Consider the following 26,243-nt stretch of genomic DNA (forward strand, 5'->3'; position numbering starts at 1 on the left):
ACATAGTCACTGCAGGTCCAAGTCTTCGTACAGGCCCCATATAACGGTACCTCCCGATATTCGGTATTTTAGTGATTTAAGCGACCTTATACACTGGAATTGTTTCAAATTTGGTGAAGTTCGTAATGAACAGAAAATTGGCTATGCAGGTCCGGGTCTTCGTATATGCCCGATATATCGGTACCTCCCTATATTCGGTATTTTGATGATTTTAGCTACATTATGCACCGAATTTTTTTCAAGTTTCGCATTTGAATATTGTAATGGCTTATGACACAGGTTACCTCTGAAGGTCCACGTCGTCGTATAGACCCTACAGTCGGTATTTTTAAGATTTTAACAGGATTTTACGGATTTTATTTTTTTGAAAATTGCCAAATTCGTTCCAAATGGTGGAGGGTATTTAAAGATCGGTCTGGTCGAACTTACAACTTTTTTACTTGTTTTAGGAATATTTTATAGCGGACTTTGTGCCCAATCGTGAGTTTTTAGAAAATTTGTATTCGAATGTTTCCGGCCGAAAATAGTGATTTCATTTGCAAATTAAATTTTGGATTTTTATCAAGAACTTCCAGGCCAAGAAATCATTGACTTTTTTTAAAATAACTTATCAAGGAAATAATGCCAAAAATTTACTACAGTTTTCAAAGAATATCCCATCTTCACTTTGGATTAATCCTTCTATTAATAATGACAACTATCTTCTATATTATCAGCAGTGCAAAAATATTTATAAGTACATACCCTCTGCATTACCGGTAAGCTTAAATATAATGAGTTTTTCCTATTGGTATTGAATTAATGCGACAAAATTTGATTTGATTTGAAAATTGTTGATTAAAAATATTTTCAAGCACTTTTTGTCTGAAAGATTGTATTTTTGATGAATATTTTATGAAGGATTTACTGGCAGAAGTAGGATTTTTAAGAAAATTGAATTCAAAGGCCGCTGCTGATTTTTCGATCTTATTTTTTCATACACAAAAATGTTTGAATTTCGGGCAAAAATGTAAGTAATATTCAATAAGAATATTCACTATTAGTTAAGATATTCAATATTCCGGACCTTTTTCTGTATGTTTACACGAAAAAGAATCCGAAAGAAAAATCTCTTTCCAAAAAAGTCATTCAAGTATTTGATATTTTGAGTTATATAACAAATTTAAAAACTTCAAAAAGAATAGTAATTTTCTTTCAAATTTAGTTTTGTATCGACATACAGAACAATAACATCAATGTTTTGCCTTCCTCAACCAATGCTACTGTGTGTAAAATCCACAAAAAAACCTTTTTTCAAAAATCGATGAACTAAAATCCGAATTAATATTTACTATCGCTTTTTAATTTACTTTAACTAAAACTTAATTAAATTTCACTTTTTCGGGTCAAGCATTTAACGTTTTATCTCTTTTGGCCACATAAATTCGCCTCATTCCAAATATTTCAATTAAAATTTTTGCGTGATAGATAAACGATCGAAAATTGAATGAAAATAGATAATATGTGGTGGTAGGTAGGTAGTCCATGGATTTGTTGGTTTAGTTTTGGCCAATAAAATTTAAGCCAGCCAATCGCAAATAAATGTGATTAACACACCACACATTTACAGGCAATAAACGAAAAACCCGAAAAGCTTAATTAATTTAGCTGGAAATAAAAAAGAATAATAACAACAGCAACAAAAGTTACTGGGAATTAAACAATTATTTTGGCTATGACAATAAATGAAATTTCATTCAACAACTGATATTAGATGGCAGCAATACAGTCATATAGTTACAGTCGTGTATGAGTTGGCATCAAACAGTTATGAATACACAAAAAAGGAGGATAAAACACATTTTAGGGTTAAAGAAGTACTTTTTGTGAGTTTGTTCAAAAATCTCCAACAAAGAGATCAAATTTCACTGTATCAAATCATCAAATTTCATCTGTAAGTCACCAAAAACAAGAAATCTGTACTTGCATTGTATATCAAGAAAATGTTGCCATCAATGTTCCCAAAAAAAATAGATGTAAACTTTCATAACGCCTATACACATGTCTTCTTTTCTTAGCTCTAATTAACTGCATTTGCTGGATTTTCCCTTAATTATTGAAAAAACCAAAATAATTTTGTCGCACAGTGTTACCAAAAAATTACTGTAACGCCTAGCCTATTTTTATGTGAAATTCAATTAAATCCTATTATAATTTTCTTAAATTGAAAATCAATACAACACCTCGAAATCGCAAATGACAAATGCCTGACAGCAATTGAACATTATTTAAAAATCAAAAAATAACAACAACAAATTGTTTATAAAGGGAGCTGGATGACAAGCTAGATGACTGGCTGGCTGACTTGTTGCCTGGCTAACTTTGATCACAGGTAACCCAATTCCAAAGGGCATCTAAGGTAAGCCGAGCAAGCCAAAACAACCAATCAACCATCAAGTCATTCAAAGACCCCGCAGAGAGATATTCGATAAGCAAATCGGCGGCAATGGTTGGTGTTGGCGTTTTTTGTTTTACTTATTTTTTTTATTTTTCAATCCCCTCAAGTGATAAGGTCAGCCACCTTGAAATCGATTGTTGTATTCCCCAGCCGCCAATCATATCTCGAATTTCACTAAAGTTGCGCCATAGCTAACTTTTTTTGCTGCTATCTCTGTGACAGTCACATGCAAAAAATGTTGACTTGATAATTTCACAAAACTAAAGCACATGCTCACAATGTTGTTGTTGTTATAGAGAGGTGATATAGGCATTTTTTCGAGAGTTATCTTAGTTTCGCCAAGAATGTGCCTGAAGTTTTCATACTTTCTTAACAAGGCCAATATCACATCTGGAAAAGGCCTAGCCATTGTTCAGTTCTATTTTTAGAGCGACAAATGTCAATTTTTTGAATAATTGAGGAGAAAATTTAGGAGATTATGAAAATAGAGCTAGAAATGGAAGAGACATGTATCGGCGTTTTGAAAGTTTACACAGCGAAGTAACCAAAAAAGAGGGGCATGTTTACCCCTTTTTCACATTTTTGGAAATTTTCGGATTGAGATTTTAGATTTTAGGTAAATTGATGAAATTCTTTAATGTAAATATTGAATATACAAATTTCGTTTGTTCAGAGACTCATAATGAAATGTAGTCTAGAATAATTCTTCCTTTGACACTTTCCCCAAAAAAAGAAGTATAAAGGGAAAATTTGACTTGGATGGGATACGTGTTAAATAAACAGTAAAATAGACATAATTTTCACATTCAGGACATACATTTCCAATGTAATATTCTTAAAAACTATTTTACTTAGATATACAGATTGTTCCGACAATTGCAGTGAAATTTTGTGTAGAATATTTCTCCTTTCGACACCTTCTGCCTGCAACGAAATTTTATGTTACCTTTAGGCGTCAACTCGAAAAAAGTCAGAGGAAGAATTGATTATAAATTAAGAAATACTTTTGATTTTATTTGGCAACATTGATGCAAATATTTTCTTATTATACAATGGATATAGAGATTTCTTTTCCTTAGAGACTCATGGTGAATTTTGATGTAGAATATTTCTTCCTGTGATACTTTCCCAAAAAAAATGAAGTCTTGTGGAAGATTATTGGAATCGTGGTAAATTAGCACTAAAAAAGCTAATCCATAATTTTCACTTCTAATAAATAAATTTCGAATGTAATTTACTTAGAAACTACTTAACCAAGATATATTTTTTTTTCGGAGTTTTTTATTGACATTTTGTGTAGAATACTTCTTCCATTGATACCTACTGCCTGCAACGAAATTTTATGTAACTTTTAGGCATTAACACGAAAAAAGTCTTAGAAAAAATAGAAAAAAAAAAAGAATTAAGAAATATTTTAGATTATTGTTTTACATTTTTTTCCAACATTGATGCGAATATTTTCTTATTATACAATGGATATAGAGATTTAATTTCTTTGGCGACTTATAATGAAATTCGATGTAGAATATTACTTCCTTTTAGACTTTCCCCAAAAAGCGAAGTGTTAAGGGAGATTTTGATTCAGATTGAAAACGTATACAATTTACAATCAAAAACCTAAAAAACACATAATATTCATTTGTCATACTGACATTTCGAATTAAATTTTCTTAAAAACTATAAAACCTAAATATATGTCTTTTTCTGAGATTTATAGTGAAATTTTGTGTAGAACATTTCTTCTTTTGAAACCTTCTGACTAAAACGAAATTTTCCGTAACATTCAGACAACAACTGGAAAAATAATAAAATCCCTTAAAAATTCTGTTAAAATCTTACAAAAAAAAATGTATGTAGCTGTTATATTAGGGTCTATACGACGATATGGACCTGCATAGGAAAAATTTTTGTCATAAGCCATTACAATATTCAAATGCGAAACTTAAACTTAGGCTGTAGCATCCGTTACGAACTTCAAATACCAAATTTGAAACAATTCCGATGAATATTGTCCATAAAATCATCAAAATACCGAATATCGCGAGGTACCGTTATATGTTGGCTATACGAAGACGTAGGCAATTTTCTGTCTTAGGCTGTAGCATCCATTTCGAACTTCAAATACAAAGTTTCAAACAATTCCGTTGAATAATGTCGGTAAAATCAACAAAGAACCGAATATCGAGAGGTACCGTTATATGAGGGCTATACCAAAACGTGGACCTACATGGCCCATTTTCAATACCAAAAGTCCTGCAGACATAATATACATTTGAGTAAAATATTATCAATCTAATTCAATTCGTTCGGAAGCTAGGGTAATTTCCACAGACGGACGGACATCGCTAAATCTACATAGAATTTTATGCTGATCAAGAATATACTAAATACTTTGTGGGGTCTAAAATGTATATTTCGAGGTGTTACAAACGGAATGACTATACTATGGTGGAGGGTATAAAAAAAAAAACAAAAAGCCCTTTTGGGTACTCTTTTTGGGGTCAGCAGTTTCTACCAAAATAATCTTCGTTTTGTTAGTTGTAATATTGTCGAAGACTCTATGTACCCGAATTGCACGGATTTCGAGGTATCTTAATTGGAACATTAAAAAAAATGTTGAAGAGAGAGGTCATGTCCCCTCTATTAAGGTTACTTTGCGAAGTAAAATTTCAAAACGCCGATACTCGTAACTTCTATTATTAGCTCTACTTTCATAATCTACTGAGTTTTCCCGGAATTTATCGGAAAATTATATTTTGTCGCACAGTGTAATTATCCAAACTGGGGGATAATTTATTATCAATATTCGTTTATATCTATCCAAATTGAGGGAATGTAATTCCCAATTTTTTGGATCCTTGTAGGTGGACACCAAATTATCTCCATTAGTTTTATTTGAAAATGTTCAAATTGTCTCAAGTGTTTTTTTTTCCATTTTCAAATCCATATCTTTTACTCGAAGACACGTTCCATGCATTTAATTCATTTGGCCACAAAAGAAGCGCTTGACATTTCAAAAAAGAAAAAAAACTTACATCCTTTTGCGGTTTACAATTTTCTAATGCGGCCGATCCAAACAGACATTTGCCTGAGAACACGTTCTAATATATTTTCCATTGGAGAATAATAATAAAAAAAGTTCAATGGCCTCAATCTAGAGATTTCCATGCACGTAGCAGTAGCAGCGGTTAGCTACTGGCACTTATAGTCTCAGGCGGGAATACGGATTCAACGACAAGTATTTGCAAATACACACTTTGCTTTGGTTAAAAAAAAAATAGTAACGCATGTTATTCGAATAAAAAGAAGCAAAAGAAAATAACCCTTAATCTGGGTAAATCTTTTCTTTTATTCATAATCACACTCTCAGCTTTTGTGAATGGGCGAGGGAGTGTATAGCTGGCTAGGCTAGGCGATAGACAAACATTATAACCCAGCAAGAGGCGTTTTCTTTTTTCATTTCATTTCTCAACGAGCCAGACAACATAAGTTTTGTAATTTTTTTTCCTTCTATGGTTTTGTGAATAGAATTTCTGTGCAATGTAAACATTGTCACAAACACACGTACATATGTACGACGAGTACACATACTTAGTATGAATTTGAAAACGGATTATAAATATTCTAACCATCGCTCTAAGCTGAGTGAGGGACTGGATGGCTGGCTGGCTGGCCGTTTGCTTGCTTGGTTGATCATAAATACGTAGAACATTTTGAAAATCCAACACTCCAGTTGACACATGAGACCCAAAGTGTTGCAGGGTGGTGCCAGAGAGATAGAGAGTGGGGGGAGGGGCCATGGAGATGCATATTACTGGTAGTAGTCTCCATAATGAATTCATTTTCAAAGAAAACCGCTTAGATGGCATTACATCTGACACCACTTACAATGGCCGCTGTGACAGGCAACACCAGCCACCAACACAACGTAAGAATGAGAAAAACAACAACAACAATAATAGCACTATAGTCACAGTTAATGGACTTTTAAGTACGAGGATCGCTATTTGGGGTTTCAAGGGATTTATTAAACGGAATAAGAATGTAAAGGGTTTTATGAATGGGGAAAATAAAAAAATGCATTAAGCTTCGGAAAGGTGAGGATTCTCGAAAATTCGTATCGAAAAAGGTAGTAAAAAGTAGAACAATTCATGTTTTTAGGCTAAAATTCTATAGCTTTTACGAAGTGGTCAAAAACTACTCAAGTTGGTCAAAAACAAACAGATAAGGCGGTGTTTCGTAAAAAAGGTGAAATTCGTAAAAAAGGTACTAAAATTTAAAAAAATTGTGTTCTGGTGCTAAATTCTGTTTTTTAGAAGTAGAATCTTAAAATTTTAAATATTGATTTTTTGCTTTTTTTTGATTTTTTGTTTTTTTTTTTTAATTTAAGATCAAGACGCTTGAAATTTGTCATGCAGGTGCAAATCATCACAAAAGGTACTGCTTGTAAAATTATACATTTTTGTTACTAAAATGTGCCAAGAATATATAGAATGCGAAGGAACAGAGTGCTAAAATTGTGGTTTTGGCTAAGCTTCTACTGACATTTTTCCAAAAAAAAAAACCTTTATATGGGAGCTATTCGAAGACGTGGTGCTGGATAAGTAAATTTCTGTCATTGGCTGTAGGACCAATTCCGAACTACAAATACGAAATAATCATCAAAATACTGAATAAAGGGAGGTACTGTTTTATGGGGCTACACTAAGACGTGTAGACAATTTTCCATACGAACTTCAAATACGAAATTTGGTATAACTCCGGCGACTAATGTCGTTCAAATCATCAAAATAGCGAACATCTCGGCATAGAGTGAACCCATATAGAAAATTCCCTTTCAGGGGGTAAAGTACTCACAAAGAATTTCGGACAATGTCATTGTCAATACCGAATGTCGGGAGGTACAGGTCTATTTGGGGATATACGAGATCATAGACCTATAGAGACAATTTTCAGGGATTAAAGTAGTTACGAAGAACTCCTTGTATAGAATTTCAGACAATTTCATTGAAAAATGTGCCCAAATTCATCAAAATGGCAATATCGGGGGTATCGTTATATGGGGGCCATTCGATATCGTGTGCCGATAAAGCCCATCTCCGAACTTGACCAGCATGCACACAAAAGACTGACCGGTGCAAAATGTTAGCTTCATATCTTAATTCGTTTTAACTCTATCGTGATTGCAACAGACAGGCGGACGGACGGACAGGGCTAAATCGTCTTAGAATTTTTACGCTGATCAAGAATATATATACTTTGTTACTATTTCGATAAGTTGCAAACGGAATGACGAACTTGTTATAACCTTCATACTATGTATGGTGGAGGGTAAAAAATTTCCTAAAATGGAGCTATTAGAGCTATCCTTTTTACTTTCAAACTAAGAATCTTGAAATTTCACATAAGGGTCCCAATTGTTGCAATGCAACAGATAAGGAGTTACCCTCAGCCATATGGTTACAAAGGATAGATCATTTGATAGGTTAAAATGTGCCTCATCGAAATAACGATTTTAGACCCTAGGTCTCATTGGACAAATCCATTTAAGGACACTTGGAGTCAATCTGGAAGGGAGTAACCGATTTGGTCCAAATTTGGTACATATAAATACTATTGTCAAACATAGATCGGTTTCGGAGATGGGCAACATCGGTCCACTCATTCAAATACCTCCCCCACAAAGCGGCAAGATTTTGAATAATTATAAATTTTATTAACCCAAAGTGTGGTGTGAAGATGGTATATATCGGTACACTTCTTCTGGTACCTCCACCACAAAGGTGTGACAATTTTGAATTACCATAAAGTTCATGAAATGAAAACGAAATTAACATTCGATTCCATTTAGACTCGGTTCATCTCAATATTTCCATCAACACAAGATCTGTTATAAACATGGTAGAGATCGGATCATTTCCCACATAGGGTTCAAGGTTTTGAAAAACAAAACGCTCAAAGAAAGCGAAATAAGCATCCAACTCTCTTCAAATTTCACACATCCAAACATTTTTACTAACACAAGGTCTGTTGGGAAGATGATCGTTTATGACTGCGAACCCCTTCTGGTACCTCACCCACAAAGTGTCACAATTTTGAATACTTTTATCTGTCAAAACTTGCGCAATAATCAGCTATTCTTTACAACTTGATGTATCTAAATATTTCTCTCAGCCAGAAACCAGAGACGAACAAGGAATTTATTATTTCGCATAAAATTTCGATTTTCTTGTAATTTTGCCCATACCAACAATTTTTATCTGTATTAGATAAAGTATGAAAATGGAACACTTTGGTCACTATATCGGGTACTTCACGCACATTTTATTATTTTCTAAAAGTTATCACATATCTGATATATAGTGAAGGAAGTAGCCGATACCTGGCACGTTGCAATATTTATATATTTTTTATTTAGGTCCGATGCGAAATGGGCAATATTGATCCATTTCTTCGGAACCAACTCCATAGAGGGTCAACAATTTGAATTATCATATCAGAAGTCAAAATATATTGAAATAATCGAACATTGGCTGAGGGTATACATCTGTTGGTTAATTCGACTGATGCTTTTTAACTTAATTCTAATAGTTTTAGATGAATTTGGAACCTAACGCACCTTTTAATATTTTTTCACTCCTTCTGAACCTTCTAAAACAAGTTAAAATATATATTTAAATAAAGAACAAATGCTGAGGGGTATAATTTTGTAAATCTGGCTACAATCCTGAAATATTGCATGGAAGCAAAAACGGTAAGAAATTGTAATAAATGCCAAGGCACTAAGTTTGAAATCTGAAATCGAAATCTTACTCCCCATTAGTTAAAACCCTAAGATTTTTTTAATTTTTTTTTTCTAGTGTTATGTTCGGAGAAAAATTGAATGCTTGCGAAAATATTTTAAAATTTGCAGCAATGTAGGCTAGAAGTATTAAATTGTTCATAATTTTGTTTGTTAGTGATACGAATTTTGTAATCTAGGATGGGAAAGGGGTGACTGTATTAGAAATAGAATAGATGGACAAATAGAGTACGAAATGGAAAATTGCTCTTCATATTGGAGTCTAAAATTCGGCCAATTAGGCCAAGTTAGTTATTCCAAATTAAATTGGAAGACTTCGTATAAAATATTCGAAATTTCTATAAAAATTTTTTAATTTATTTACGTCTTTTTGTTAAAAAGAAAATATTTAAAACCTTAGCATCACATGACAGAGATTTCAAACGAATGATTTTCAGATCGATTTCACAACGAAAAAAAAAAACTCACTCACCGGCACGGTAATTGAAGACTGTTTTTAGTTTTCTTTGAATTCGGCATTTCTTTGTTTTATTTTATTTTGATTTCGATTTTTGTTACAATTGTTGTCGCGTTTTGAATGACACCAGCACTCGGTAAGTTTGTTGTTATTGTTGGCTATCTGCCGGTCTTGGTCTTGGTAATATAAGATCGCAACGAAAACTGAGTGTAATGCGATTAACTGTGGGAAACAGGTGGTCTAAAGAGCTCCCCCCCACACACCACTCTCACAAAAAATAATGTGTAAACAATACCAGCAGAAAAAATAAGAACAAAAACAACAATAACAGTAGGTAGTCCCACTGTTAAGAGTAACAGCTTTGTCATCAGCCACTTCGTTTCAAGTTTAATTTTAAGAAAAAAAAACAAAAAAACTAAATTTTTTAACTATTTTGTAGTGGCGGAAAAAGTACACACATTCATACATACATACATATGCACATATATATTTAAGTAGCTGTTATCGACTATTTTCGAATAAGAATTATATTGTGGGGCCAACAGCTAAATAAATAGGGCATCTACAATGACGTTGGTATGAAATAATGAATATGTCTGTTTTAACATTTCTTATTTGGGTGACGAAATTTGTATTGAATTTATTTATTTATTTTAAATTGCGAAAAAATTTTATGCACGGCTTTTTGTCAAAACGTATGTACGGAAGTACTTTTTTGCTAAGGTTTTTTTAAACCCATAAATATTTTTGTCCCTCTATGAAAGACATGTGAGTAGAGAGTATAAAGATAGGTCAGAGTCAAAACAGTGATGAGGCCGATTTTCGATACTTGTCTACAAATGAGAACCCTAAATACTAATGCACAGCCAAAGGCGGTTGAAAAGAGGGTTAAACTCTTGTGAAATCATCATATAGGGCTTTACTAAGACGTGGAGAGATTTTGAAAGAGTTGTTACTTTAAATGCCAAATTATATCTCATTCGATAGAAAAACGTGGACAATTCTTCAAAATACCTTAACTGGAGCGGGGCAGATATAGGGAGGAAAAGTTTATCTGAAATCTAGCATTTTTTTTGCAGAACTCAAGTTCTTAATAAGAACCATAAAAAAACCTTAAAAACATCTAATCCCGCAGGGAATTGGAGGGTGTTGTTATAGCACTTTCAGATTAAATGAAACCTTTTGCAATTGAAATGAAACTTTTTGCAGCGGAAATTAAACCTTTTGCAGTGGAAATGAAACTTAGAAATATTTTGTAGGGAGCTGAAGTCCTCAATGAGAACCGAATTGCTGATATTTTATTTATTGTCCGAACTTCCCCTCCTACTGTATAGGAAGAAAAGAAACGGTATATCATATCCTTTCCCAGATCTAGCGTTGGAATCCTTTACCGGATCTTGGAATGTACCAAGTTTGAAGAAAATCGGCTAATCATAATGTACTGACTAACCTGGTATTTTAATATGGACATGTATTAGTAAGTAAGTACTTACCAATGAAGCGGTAAGTACTTATATACTAATACATGTTGACCGAATTCTAATCTAAATAAATATTACGAGGCGCAACGTTTAAGCCAACTCGAATACTCCCTACGATACATGTGAGATTTATGCTTTTTAATATACGAAATTTTGCTGGGAGAGGTACTAAAAATAATCTCCAGAACTTGGATACTCCTTTGAGTCATGTCGAGTTCATGACTCTGTCAGAGCTCTGAAATGAGTTTTGTCCAAAGAGAAATGGAGTCAAATTCCGTCATTTCTATTTGCCATATTTTGTGGCCATAAGGTAGAGTGTATTTTTTAAGATTAGATATGAGGCTCTGAAATTTCGTTTTTAAAAACTATGGTAACGCCCGTTGGGATTCATGATCGCCCAACACAGTATCAAGATTTCTCCCTCGGCAAATAAAAAAATATAGGTTGTGAAATTAAAAACAAATTCAGCCCCATAGTTCTAAAATCAGAACAATTGTTGCCATATGGCTACAGAGGGTATATATCATTTGATACGGCCAAAACGTGCCTCATCGAAATTACGGTTTTAGACCAAAGGTCTCTTTGGACCAAATCCGTTTTAGAACATTTGGAGTCGATCTAGCGATATTCGTCCGCCTGGCTGGTGTGCACGATAACTCTGGAAGGGAGAATCCGATTTGGTCCAAGCTTGGTACATCGTAATGTTATTGTCAAACTTAGATTAAATTCGGAGATGGACAATATCGGCCCACCTCATCAAGTACATATCCCACAAAATGTCAACATTTTCAAAAAGAAATATTTTATTGCACAGAAAGAGAAAGGATAATCCAAGTTTGCTCCAACTTTGCAAATCCCAATATTTCCATCAGTGCTACATCAGGTGCGAAAATGGACAATATCGGTGCACGCCATCAAGTACCTCCCCCACAAAGGGCCAACATTTTAAATAATTATAACTCTTAGAAAATATGATGTATGAATCCGATTGTCCTCTAATTACACACTTCACAATATTTCTATTAACCCAAGATCTGGTGTGAAGATGAGATATATCGGTCCACTCCCAATGGTACCTCCACCACTAAGGATTAAGATTTTGAGTATCCATGAACCTCATAAAACGCGAAACTGACATCCGATTTCATTCAGACTTGGCATATCCCAATATTTTTCCATCAACACAAGATCTACGATAACGATGGTAGAGATCGGACCATTCCTTCTGATGCCTCCCCTTCAAATGGTCAATGTTTTGAATAACCAAAATGATTATAAAATCCGCAAAAAGCATTCGGTTCTCTTCATACTTCACACATTACAATATTTTTAATAACCCAAGATTTGGTGTGAAGATGGGATATATCGGTCCACTCTCACTGGTACCTCTCCCACGAAGGATCAAAATTTTGAATATTCATGAAGCTCATAAAACGTGAAAATAATCTGCGATTTCATTCAGACTTGAAACATCTCAAGATTTACATAAACACAAGATCTGTTATAAAGATGGTAGAGATCGGGCCATTTCTTCTGGTACCTCCCCCACAAAGGTTCAAAGTTTTGAATATCCAATGCGAATATAAAAAACCCGAAATAAGCATCCAGTTCCTTAAAATTAAACACATCACAATATTTTTATTAACACAGGGTCTGGTGTGAAAATGAGATATATCGGCGCTCACCTTCTGGTACCTCCCCTACAAAGGGTAAACATTTTTAATATCCATAAAGCTCATAGTACGCGAAATTAACATCCGGTTTCATTTAGACTTGGTGCATTTCAATATTTCCATAAACACAAGTTCTGTTATAAAGATGGTAGAAATCGGACTATTTCTTCTGGAACTCCCCCACATAGGGTTCAAGGTGTGAAAAATCAAACACTCAAAGAAAGCGAAATTATCATCCAACTTTCTTCAAATTTCACACATGCAAACATTTTTGCTAACACAAGATCTGCTGTGAAGATGATAATTTATAACTGCGAATCTCTTCTGGTACCTCACCCAAAAAAGGGTACAAAATTTTCAATATTTTTATCTGTCATAACATGCGAAATAATCAGCTATTCTTTATAACTTCCTGTATCTAAACATTTCTCTCAACCAGAAACCGGAGATGCTTTTCATGTAATTTTACCCGTACCAATATTTTTACTTGTATAAGATGAAGTTTGAAAATGGAATATTTCGGCCGACTATATCTGGTAATTTACGCACATTTTAAAATTTTCTAAAAATTATCTCATATCTCATATATAGTGAAGGATATAGTCCAAACCTGGCACGTTGCAATATTTATATCATATTTATTTAGGTCCGATACGAGATGGACAATATTGGCCCATTCCAGCGGAACCTATTACTTAGAGGATCAACTTTTTGAATAATCATAACAGAAGTCAAAATATTTTAAAATAATCGAACATTTGCTGAGGGTATACATCTGTCGGCTGATACGTTTTAACTTGTTTTTATTTTAAAATAAAATTCCAAATTATTAAAAATAAACACCGTATCTCCAATAACACCATCAATTCCGAAATGGTGAGTAATAAATTTCTGATTAATAATGCTGATGTTGCACAAAAAACCCCCTAACAGTTTCTTGTGATGGGGATGGCATTACAAAAATAGCTTTCTGACTGACAATGCAAAGCCAAGCTAAACAAAAAAAAAAAAAAGAACGTTAAAAGAATGACAGGATGTGGGCGCTCACATACATTCACTAACTCACATATCAGGATTTTTTCATTTCAATGTCATTAACTAAATTTAGAAACAAAATTCATTAGTTAATGGTGAAGATGGTGGGAGAGGTAATGGCGGTGTTGGTTGGATGAGAATTATGATAATGGTGATGGTGAGGTACTCTCACAGGTACCTGTTTTTTGTGGTCATTTGCTGTGGTTTATTGATTCTTTATCTGGGATCAGAAAAGAGTTGACTCCATAAAAATAGTTATTTTATGAGTGAAGCTAGTGTTTGGACAAATTGTGAGGCATTTACACTGTGGCATAAAGGAGGTTAATGGTGGGAACCATTTTTGCACAATGTAAAACGGAAATAAAGTTAGATGGATCAAATTTGACAAACATAGATAAAGCCGATTTAATATTCAAATGGTTGGCTACACTAAGTGGTGGGAGGCGCATCGGATTATTAAACAAGTAAAAAAACATTTATTTCGTCCTGGCCGAACTTTTAATACCCTTAGAGTAAAGGAAACATTAGAACCCATTATGACCCACAAATACCAATTTTTAGACATTTTCATGGGAAAATGTGGCAAAAATCATCAATATAGCGAATAACGGGAGGTACCGCTATATGGGGCTATACAAAAATGTGGCCCTATACATACAATGTTTCGCCACCGGACCCATTAGAACCCATTATGACCAACAAATACCAATTTTTAGACAAATCGGTGAAAAAATGTGGCGAAAATCATTTAAATACCGAATATCGAAAGTTACCGCTATAAGAGGGGCTACACCAAAGCCTGGACCTATACATACAATGTTTCGCCACACGAACTAGGGCCTATTATGACCTACAAATACCAATTTTCAGAGAAATTTGTGAAAAAATGTGGCAAAAACCATCAAAAGTACCGAATATTGGGAGGTATAGGGGGACTATATCAAAACGTGGACCTATACATGCAATGTTCCGCCACCGGAGCTATAACCCATTACGAACTACAAATACCAATTTTTAGACAAATCCGTGAAAAACTGTAACAAAAATCATAAAAATATCGAATATTGGGAGGTACCGTTATATTGAGGACTATACCAAAACGTCGATCGATATTTCTCATTTTCAATACCAACCATCCTGCACACAATAATGTGGGCTGTATCGTGATTTCAACAGACGGACAGACAGACAGATGGACATCATTAAATCGACTTAGAATTTTATGCTGATTATGTAGGTAGGTAGTTTTGGAAATTCGTATGTGTATCAAATGGTACTAAATTTAAATCTCTGAAGAACCGGCAGTGTTGAAATCCTGAAATTTGGAAATATGATTTCTATTGGACTATTTGATGTAGGTAGTAGTGAAAATATGTACAAATAGTACAAAATTTGGTACAATTTGGTAGTAGTGAAAATATGTACAAATAGTACAAAATTTGGTACAATTTGGATTTGGGTGAACCAATTGAGCTGGTGTACTGAAAATGGGAACTAAGGTTACTGTCCGAGTGTAGGATTGGGATACATAGAACGTTTTAGAAATCTGTTACGATAAGTTCTTAAATGGTCAAAAACTTCTACAATGGAACCATTTGGTATTATGTGCACGGGTAGAGGTAAAAACGAGAAATTTGGTATGAGAATTAAGGATGGAAAATTAGTTAGTTAGTTAGTTAGTTATATATGAAGGTGGTTTTGAAATATGTGAACTAAGTTTACGAACTGTACTAAATGGTACTAAATATGGTTTAGATTCGTTTAGATTGAGCAGATGAAACTGGAATTTTAAAATGTCGTCTTTGGGATCCCTTTTGGGGTTTGGAAATGAGCACTACAAGTGAGCGAATAGTACTGAATAGTACTTTATGCGGTACAATTTGGTATTGGAGCTGAAATCCTGAAATTTGGTATTGAGGTCTTTGTAGGTATCTGGAATTGAGATGTGAAGATGGGTTAGGAAATACGTCCTATAATTGCATGAAAAGTACTGAATAGTACTACATTTGGTACAATTCGATATTGAGTGTACTTATTGTGCTTGAAACCTGAAATTTGGTATTAGGGTCGCTGTTTATGTGTTGCCTGGATATATGGGGTGGTTTTGGAAATGTGTACCAAAGTTTTACGAAAAGTACTAAAATTGATATTGGGTGAAGGATTTTAGAAATTTGATACACATATTACTACTCTTGATGTCTGTTGTTAAAATATGGAGGTAGTTTTGGAAATGTTTTCTATAATTGTACGAAAAGTACTAAATGATGCTTAATTTGGTATTGGATGAAGGCATAGAGCTGGAATCCCGAAACTTGATATTGTGGTCTTTCTTGGTATCTGGTGTTGAGATCTGATCTAACACTGTACGAAAAGCTCTAAATGATACTAATTTTGATAGGAAAAGTGATATTACATTTTTGTCTACTTATGGAGAAATTTTATATATAATATTTGTGTCTTTTATCAAATGGAGTGCGATTTATTTTTATTTTTACCAATTTCCAGCTGTTAGGTAAGCTTTAGAGTTTTGGTGTTTACTCAGTCGTATTTCAAACAAATTTCCAGAATATTTTGATCTGTAACGACCACATCTTAGAGGAGTTTTTAAAAAAAAGGACCTAAAAGCCCTCTTTAATGACTCGATTGGGGTTTAATTTGCGTTACAGAAATATTCCCCGTAGTCTTGCCAATCATATTGCCAAAGACACTGTATACCTAAAATGCATGGATTTCAAGGAATCTTATATCGAATATTAGAAATGATATTTATCCCCCCTAAATTGGTTACCTCGTCATGTAAGCATTTAAACGTCTGATATTTTTAGTTCTACTTCCATAATATTTTCCTTTTCTTTCTTTCACTTTGTGTTAAAATAACAGATTTTATAAATATTTTTGATATTTTTATTTAAAACACTGGAATTTTGCCCAAGAAATTCGAGTTCTGCATCACTGTGCTTGGTTCATAAACAAATATTTTTGCATACCTATCTTCCCATAGTTGTTGTTTTTCCTCTTCTTTCAATCACATTTCATTTACTATTCTTCACCTTTTTAATGGTCATTTGTTTGTGCCCTCCATGGATGGCTCATCCAGGTAGATATTACCGAATGCGAAGAAAGAGACAGACCGAAAGAAAGAAAACATTTGATTGGATTTTTGGTACGTGACTAGACTTTATGTTTCCAGATGGGACTCATAATCTTGGTCTTCTTCTTTTTTCTTCTTCAGCTATGTCTTTGTCTATGGTATTGTTATTGGCATAATAAAATGCAAAGTTAAGGCAACAAAAATCAAAACTTTTCTTTGAAACTTTTTGGCCAAAAAAAAACAGTGATTATTGTTTTTGGTCAAAATAGATCACCGCACACACCGTAATTTATTTTAATATAGTCAATATCTATCGATGGCGCCCAATGGGGAGCAAAAAAAAGTGAAATTAAAAATAAAAATGAAATGGAAATATTTGACAGCATAACAATTTCGATTTTATTAGAAATCAAGGGGGAGGGAAGAGAAAATAAAAAAGTGCCAAAATTTTAATGAGAAGGTAAACAATTTTGGATACTATTTTTTCTGATGACCACTCGGGCAAATTAGAAATGTAACAAGAAGTGTGGTGTCTAAAAACATCTTTCTGTAAGAAATGAGAACTTTTTGAGATTTTTGAAAATGATTTCTCCCGGGGGTTTATAGAAGGAAGGTACTATTCTTACATACTGTATTTGGTAGACTTTTGTAAGTAAATTGTAAATTTTTAGTGACATTTTCAATTGTCTCCAATAAAATTGGAAAATTTGAAATCTAAGAAATTTTAATACAGCAAGACATTTTTTCTTGCAAAAAACATTATATTTCAATATATTTTTTATAATATGTTTTAAATTATACAGTTTTGTGTAAAAAACTTTCTGGATTGATAATTGTGGATTTTCAATTTTCTGTCAAATTTACCTCATCGAAAAATATTTTATCCAATTTACAGCTGCTCTTAGCTATCATATTTTATTAATTAATGACCCACAGCATTTTAATATTTTTTTTCCTAGTTTGGTTAAAAAATTCTTCGAAATAAAGTTGCTGCATCATAAAATCGTTTCTTTAGAAAAATAAACCAAAACTGAGAATTTATGATTATTCATAAAAAACGCGAACAATAGATCCATTTGTTTGTTTCGGTTTCTGTATTTTTTTTCTTGGACCATTCAATACCGGTTGTTGTTCCGTTTTGGTATCTTATCACATTTAAAGCTTTCATTGTGAATTTTCGAATGGACAGCAAGAGTGATGGCCAAATATTCGTCTTAATTATAATCCATAAAATGGTGGTGGTGATTTCAGCGATCATATATTAGACGGATGCAGAGGTTCATTCCAATAAAAAGAGATTGAGATTATTTCAGGTAAAACAAACAAATTCCTCATCTATGCCATTTTAAGTTTCAATGCAAATGAATGAAAAATATTTTAAACATCTAATTTTATTAAAACCACAACTAAACGAAATATTTTGAAGAAAATGAAATACTTTTATTGCAATATTTTATTGAGCAATACAACTGGAGATCCTTGGTGTACGCTAATTATGCCATAGCCAGATTATAACATTTCATATGAAAGCAGATGGGGGTTAAAGGGAACTTCTCTAAGCAAAAATCGCAAACAGCCTGAACACCGAAATTCTTTCTAAATCGGATGAGCCATATATGCGTGTCAGTTGTTTCCCAATCTTAAATCAATTTTTAGAAAATTCATTTAAGAAGTATTGCCATATTTGTTTTTTTTTTTTTGTTTTAACTTTTTTTCGATTACTTAAAAATCGTCGAATTCAATAACCACTCAATTAATTCAATTAACCATTTTAAATAAAATGCAAATATTTTGTCTTTATTATTGTAATTTACAGCGCAAATAGGGCGGCACCAATTTTAATTTTTCTCCTTCACTATACCCTCAGGCATATAGCTAGAGCGGGTATATATGATTTGATACGGTCGAAATGTGCCTAGTCGAAATAACGATTTAAGGCCCTATTTTTCTTTGAACAAATCCGTTTCAGGACATTTGGAGTCGATTTAGCGACGTCCGTCCGTCCGTCTGTCTGGCTGGCTGGTGCGTACGATAACTCTCGTTTTTCGCAAACTTAGATCGAGTACAGAGATTGGTAATATCAGCCATCTCGTTCTGCTACCTCCCCCACAAAATTAGAAATTTTCAAAAAGTATATTGTCTGCACAGAAAGAGAATCAATCATCCGATTTTGCTCCAACTTTAAAAATTCTAATATTTGCTCAGTTCTCCGTCAGTTGCAAAAATTGATAATATCGGTCCGTCAAGTGCTTTCCCCACAAAGGTTGAACATTTTGAATAGCTATAAATCTTGTAAAATGTGATGTAAGATCCCGATTGTCTTAAAAAATCACACATCCCAATATTTTTATTAACTCAGGATCTGGTGTTAATATGGGATATATCGGTCCAATCCTTCTGATACCTCCCCCACAACGCTTCAAAATTTGAATATCCATGAAGCTCATAAAAAGCGAAATTAACATCCGATTCCATTCCAGACTTGATACATCTCAATATTTCCATCAACACAAGATCTGTTATAAAGATGGTAGAGATCGGACAATTTATTTTGCTACCTGCCCACATAGGTCTGTCTGTCCATCTGTGGAAATCACTCTAGCTTCCGAACAAATTGAAGAAGGACATTTGGTTTTGAAAATGGGCTACATAGGTCCATATCTTGTTATCGCCCCCATATAACTGCATCTCTCTATATCCGGTATTTAAATGATTTCAGTGATATTATTCACCCGAATTGTTTCAATTTTGAAGTTTCTAATGGGTACTACAGCCTATAGCAGTAAATTGTCTAGGCAGGTCCAGATCTTCCTATATTCGGTATATTGATGATTTTAGCGACATTGTTCGCCGGAATTGTTTAAAATTTCGTATTTGAAGTTCGTAATGGGTACTATAGACTATGACAGAAAATTTATGCAGGTCTAGGTCTTCGTATAACCCCATGTAACGGTATCTCGTTACATGGGGTTTTAGCTACATTATTGGCCAGAATTGTTTCATATTTCGTATTTGCACTTCGTAACGGGTACTAAGTAAAAGAAAATTGCCAATGCAGATCCACGTCTGCGTATGGGCCCAAAAATAACGGCAACTTCCTGCATTCGGTATTTTTATGATTTTTGCGCCATAGTATATAGTATGGAGGGTATATTAAGTTTGTCATTCCGTTTGTAACACCTCGAAATATACATTTTAGACATAAAATTGTCTATGCAGGTCAAGGAATTCGCATAGGCCCCATATAGCGGTACCTCCCGATATTCGATATTTACCTCCCCATATTCGGTATTTTGATGATTTTAGATACAACACTCACCGAAATTGTTTGACATTTCGTATTTGATGTTCCTAGTAGATAATACAGCCAGAAAATTGTCTTTGCAGGTCTGCGTATAGTCCCGATATAACGGTACCTCCCGATATTCATATAGCGACATAATTCACCATAGGTTCGTATTTGAATATTGTGATATTGTAAAAATTGTCTATACAGGTCCACGTCTTCGTATAGATCCCAATATTATTTTATTTTCGGTATTTTTTAAAATATTTAATTTTATTTTTGAAAACTTCCAAATTCGTTCCAAATGTTTGGGAGTATTAAAAGTTCGGCCCGGTCGAACGGATTGCTTTTTTACTTGTTAACATTTTTATATGTAATTTTTAAAAGTTCAATACTTACCTTGATTACATATCAAAGTGCTGGCAATTACTTTGTGGAAATTTCTGAAAGAAAAAAAAAGTACAAAAATTATTAGAATATTTTATAGAAGTGTCTAGAAATATTTACTCAAAATAATTTTCTTTGAATTTAAAATCCATACCATTCTCCATATTTTCTTTTGAATCCTACAGCTATTTATATCCTCAAAGGCAAATTAGGCAACGTATTTTTTGTCACAAATTTCGTGCTAAGCACTTAATTTAATTAAAAATTTCCGTTGAATATTTCATATTTCAGCATTTCTTTCAACACAAAGGAGGAGCGTAGGCCGCATTTCAGAGTAAAACCTTAAAAAAAATTAAGGACAAGGTTGACACGACATGGCTAAAAGAGCGTTTGATGTTGTCTGAGTTATCTGTTGACGTTTCAAATAAATCTCGGCACTCAATGTGTCTTTTTTTTTCAGGTGAAAGCAACCAGAATAATTTACAAAGGAAATTTATGTCGCCATTCGAAAAAAAACGCACTTCTTTGGGAAAGTCTTTCGAGGAGGAAAATTGGCAAAGGTAATAATAATTTCATGGCAGACAAAAATTTTTTGCAAAAGGTTATAATCTTTCGTTTCTTTTTCGTAAATAATTACTCTTTGGCAAGGTTTTATGACCAATACAAGGATTTAAGTGGGCTGTCACCCAAAATGGAGTAATAATTCAAAAACGTTTATTTCCTAGGAAAATGGTGCCTAGAAAAATACCGACAAAATTAAGTGTTTGCCATCATTTTTTACGAAGCCGGCCATAATTTTAAACCCCAAGTTAAAAATCCATTTATAATAACCACTTAAAAGGGCTAAGTATTGCGCGGTAATGATGTTGGCTAAAAAATGACTTAATTAAAATTAATTAACACTTGGCCAAAGAGCGGCAGAAAAAACGAGAGAAAATTACCAACCAAAAAAAAAAAAAAAAAAAAAAAAAAAACACAAGTAAAAAAGCAATAAGTTCAGGCAAGGCCGATCTTTGAATACCCTCCACCATTTGCAAAGAATTTGGAAATTTTCAAAAAAAAAAAAAAATAACATAAATAAATAAATATATAAAAAAATAAATAATAATAAATAAATAAAATCCGTTAAAAATTCTGTTAAAATCTTAAAAATACGGAATGTAGCCGTTATATTAGGGTCTATACGACGGCGTGGACCTGCATAGGCAACATTTGCCATAAGTCATTACAATATTCAAATACGAAACTTGAAAAAATTCGGTGAATAATGTCGCTAAAATCATCAAATACCGAATATCGTGAGCAACCGTTATATGGAGGCTATACGAAGACGTGGACCTGTATGGACAATTTTCTGTCATAGCCTGTAGTATCTATTACGAACTTCAAATACGAAATTTGAAACAATTCCGATGAATAATGTCGCTAAAATCATCAAAAAACCGAATATCGGGAGTTACCGTTATATGGGGGCTATACGAAGACCTGGACCTGCACAGACAATTTTCTGTCATAGGCTGTAGTATCTATTACGAACTTCAATTACTAAATTTCAAACAATTCCTGTGAATAATGCCGCTAAAATCATCAAAATACCGAATATCGGGAGGTACCGTTATATGGAGGCTATACGAAGACGTGGACCTGTATGGACAATTTTCTGTCATAGGCTGTAGTATCTATTACGAACTTCAAATACGAAATTTGAAACAATTCCGATGAATAATGTCGCTAAAATCATCAAAAAACCGAATATCGGGAGTTACCGTTATATGGAGGCTATACGAAGACGTGGACCTGTATGGACAATTTTCTGTCATAGGCTGTAGTATCTATTACGAACTTCAAATACGAAATTTGAAACAATTCCGATGAATAATGTCGCTAAAATCATCAAAAAACCGAATATCGGGAGTTACCGTTATATGGGGGCTATACGAAGACCTGGACCTGCACAGACAATTTTCTGTCATAGGCTGTAGTATCTATTACGAACTTCAATTACTAAATTTCAAACAATTCCTGTGAATAATGCCGCTAAAATCATCAAAATACCGAATATCGGGAGGTACCGTTATATGGAGGCTATACGAAGACGTGGACCTGTATGGACAATTTTCTGTCATAGGCTGTAGTATCCAGTTCGAACTTCAAATACCAATTTTTAAACAATTCCGGTGAATAATGTCGCTAAAATCATAAAAATATCGAAAATCGGGAGGTACCGTTATATGGGGGCTATATCAAAACATGGACCTACATGACCCATTTTCAATACCAAAAGTCCTGCGGTCATAATACACATTTGAGTAAAATTTTATTAACCTACTTTAATTTGTTCGGAAGCTAGAGTGATTTCCACAGACGGACAAGCGGACGGACATTGTTAAATCGACATAGAATTTTATGCTGATCTCGGTGGGGTCTAAAATGTATATTTCGAGGTTGTACCAACGGAATGATAAACTTAATATACCCTCCATACTATAGTGGAGGTTATAAAAAAACCAACAACTTTGTTATGCAAAAATTGATTTTTTTTGCTTGATTTGCAGAAAAAGACGCAAATTTCGCGGTATCGTTTCGCCTCATCAATGCTGATGCGTTGTTGTTGTTGTTGTTGCTGCTGTTGTTATTTTTCAACCAAATTACCATAATTAAATAATAAATGAATTTAATGAATAACTTTTTTTTGTGCTTTCCAACTGCTTTGGTGTGTGTGTGTGTTTGTGCAGGCAGTATGAACACAACCCAAGCCATTGCGTCGAACCATTTGTCCAGTTGTTTGGTCAAATAAAAAATACAGAAACTGCAAGAAACAGAAAAAAAAAAAATATTAACCATAGACGACAGACTGCCAGTCATAATTTACAGCCTCATAAAGATATACACAATATTGGAGTGTGTCTGTCTTTTTCTCTTCCTCTTCGGCGCCCAAACAAATTCCCCAAAAAAATCAACTTTGAACCGTTTGTTGCCACCACGACCATGTGCAAAATTGCGACTGGTTTGCATTGTGGGCAATTTAAGAGATTTTCGAACAAAGTGCCTTTTGTTGGCGGTGGTGTTAACTGACTGACAGTCAGGCAAAATCTTGGTCAAATTACAGCTCAACTTCTGCCAGCCAGCAGCCCAGCAAGCCAACCAACCAAACGACCAACAAAACTTTTTCAACAATAAAATGTGACAAGAAAATTGTCTTTCATAAATTTTTCAAGCAATGCAAAAATTACAAAACTAGCAAAAACAACAACAATCCATAGAAATAAAAATCGATACAAAAGCAATAGCAACAACAAACAAACAATCGAAACTTATTCAAGTTACAACCAAAGCAACACACAAAGAACTGTGGTTATATTTTCCAATCTTGAGTTGAGAAAACAACAACACAGAAAGACGGGGGAGTTGTTGGTCGGTTGTTTGGGTTATGGTCTAAAGGGTTTTTCTGTTTTGCTATGTGACAGCTTATGGCTTGTAAAGTATTTGCCATCTTGGTGGCATCTTGGTCTATGGCTTATGTGAAGAGCATGCTTCAAATTGCCTTTGGCTAAGAAACTTTAGATGACAAGTATTGTAGAACCGTTGGACACTCCAAAGGAGATGAAGAAGAGGCAAAAAAAATAAGAAAATGATGTTTAATATAAAAACAACCATTATAAAAATATTCTTGTTTTGAGTCAAAATATATAGGAAAAAAGAGGAAGAAGAGTTGCCGTACAATAATAAGAAAAGTAAAAAATACAATAAGTTCAGCAGGTCCGATTGTATACTTTTTAAAGTGAGAAAAATGAAAACACTAAAAATATTTTTGAATTTGAATTAAATACATTTTTTGGTTGCTAACAATCCAGCATGGCATACAAGGTGTGATAAAAAACCGCAACAATGTCAAACGCTATAATTTTTACATTTTAATACACTAAACTATAATATGGAGGGTATATTAAGTTTGTCATTCCATTTGTATCATCTCGAAATATACATTCTAGACCACACAAAGTATATATATTCTTGATCAGCACAAAATTCTATATAGATTTAACGATGTCTGTCCGCCTATGGAAATCGCTCTAGCTTTCGAACGGAAGGATGTAAGTTGATAAAATTTTACTCAAATGGGTGATGTAGGTCCACGTTTTGGTATAGCCCCCATATATTGGTACCTCAAATTTTTCGGTATTTTGATGATTTAAGCGAAATTATTCGCCGGCAATGTTTCAAATTTGGTATTTGAAGTTCATAATGGGTATTACAGCCTATGACAGAAAATTGTCTGTGCAGGTTTTCACGTCTTCGTATAGCCCCCACATAACGGTACCCCCCGATATTCGGTATTTTCACGATTTAATTTTCACGTAATTATTGACCAAAATTGTTTCAAATTTGCTGTTTGAAATTGGTAATGGATACTACAGCCTATGATTTTAGCTACATATTCGCCGAAATTTTAATTCAAGTTTCGCATTTGAATATTGTAATGGTTTATGACAAAAGTTACCTATGCAGGTCCATGTCGTATATAACGGCTACATTCGTTATTTTTAAGATTTTTACAAAATTTTTAACCGATTTTATTTTTTTGAAAATTGCCAAAAGCATTCCAAATGGAGTAGAATATTCTAAGATCGGACCGGCCGATTTTTTTAATTTTATTGAATGAAAGCAAAATATTTCGGAAATAGCATCAAATTTTAGAATAAGTTTAGATTTTTTCGAATTGGTCACCTTTGGTACGAATTATGGCCTTCAAACGGCCAATAAAACCGTCATACGCTGGCTGAATGTTGCTCTGCGGTATTTTGGCCCATTCCCGGCGAAGCGCTTGCTTCAGGTGATCGACACTTTGGTATTTGCCAACCTTGCTTTCGAAAATACTCCAGACACAATAGTCCAACGGATCGGTATCCGGAGATTTCGGTGGTCATTGTGCGCTGGAAATGAAGCGAGGAACCTCATTTTGTAACCATTATTGGGTGGCGCGTGCTGAGTGCGATGGTTGTTGGAATGTCCAAGGTCTGCGGCCACAATGTTTGCGTACCTTTCAGAATATGTTCGCGATAATATTCGTCATTTATTCTGATGCCACGGTGGATTAATACGAGCGAAGAGCGACCATCGGCTGTTATGGCGGCCCACACCGTCACCATGGCCGGCGTTTAAGTTCTGGTGGCCAATCGAAGGTGCTCATTTTCAGCTCACCTCTTTGACAAGTAAACACGACCATTTTTTGGTTTGCAAACTGCTGGACAACGAATGTTTGCTCATGGGAGAAAACCAAATTGAATCGTTCACCACTTTCGGCCAAGCGAAGCAACTCTTTAGCTCTTTTGAGTCTATTTTTTTTTCTGTTGCGGTGTAAGTTCTTGCACTTTTTGGAATTTCAATGGCTTTACCATGAGCTCATTTTTTAAAATTTGCCGATGGAATATTGCGATATGTTCAGCTCACAAGCCACTGCAACGCGGGTTTCGATCAATTCGCTTCTTTACTTTTCGAACCATTTCTGCTGATGTTGCTGTTTTCTTCCGTCCACTTCCTTGACGTCGGCCTACGCTACCAGTATCAGTATCAGTATCACGGTAACGAGCGAT

Source organism: Musca domestica, unplaced genomic scaffold (assembly GCF_030504385.1).
Source record: "Musca domestica strain aabys unplaced genomic scaffold, Musca_domestica.polishedcontigs.V.1.1 75, whole genome shotgun sequence".
NCBI classification, from domain to species: domain Eukaryota; kingdom Metazoa; phylum Arthropoda; class Insecta; order Diptera; family Muscidae; genus Musca; species Musca domestica.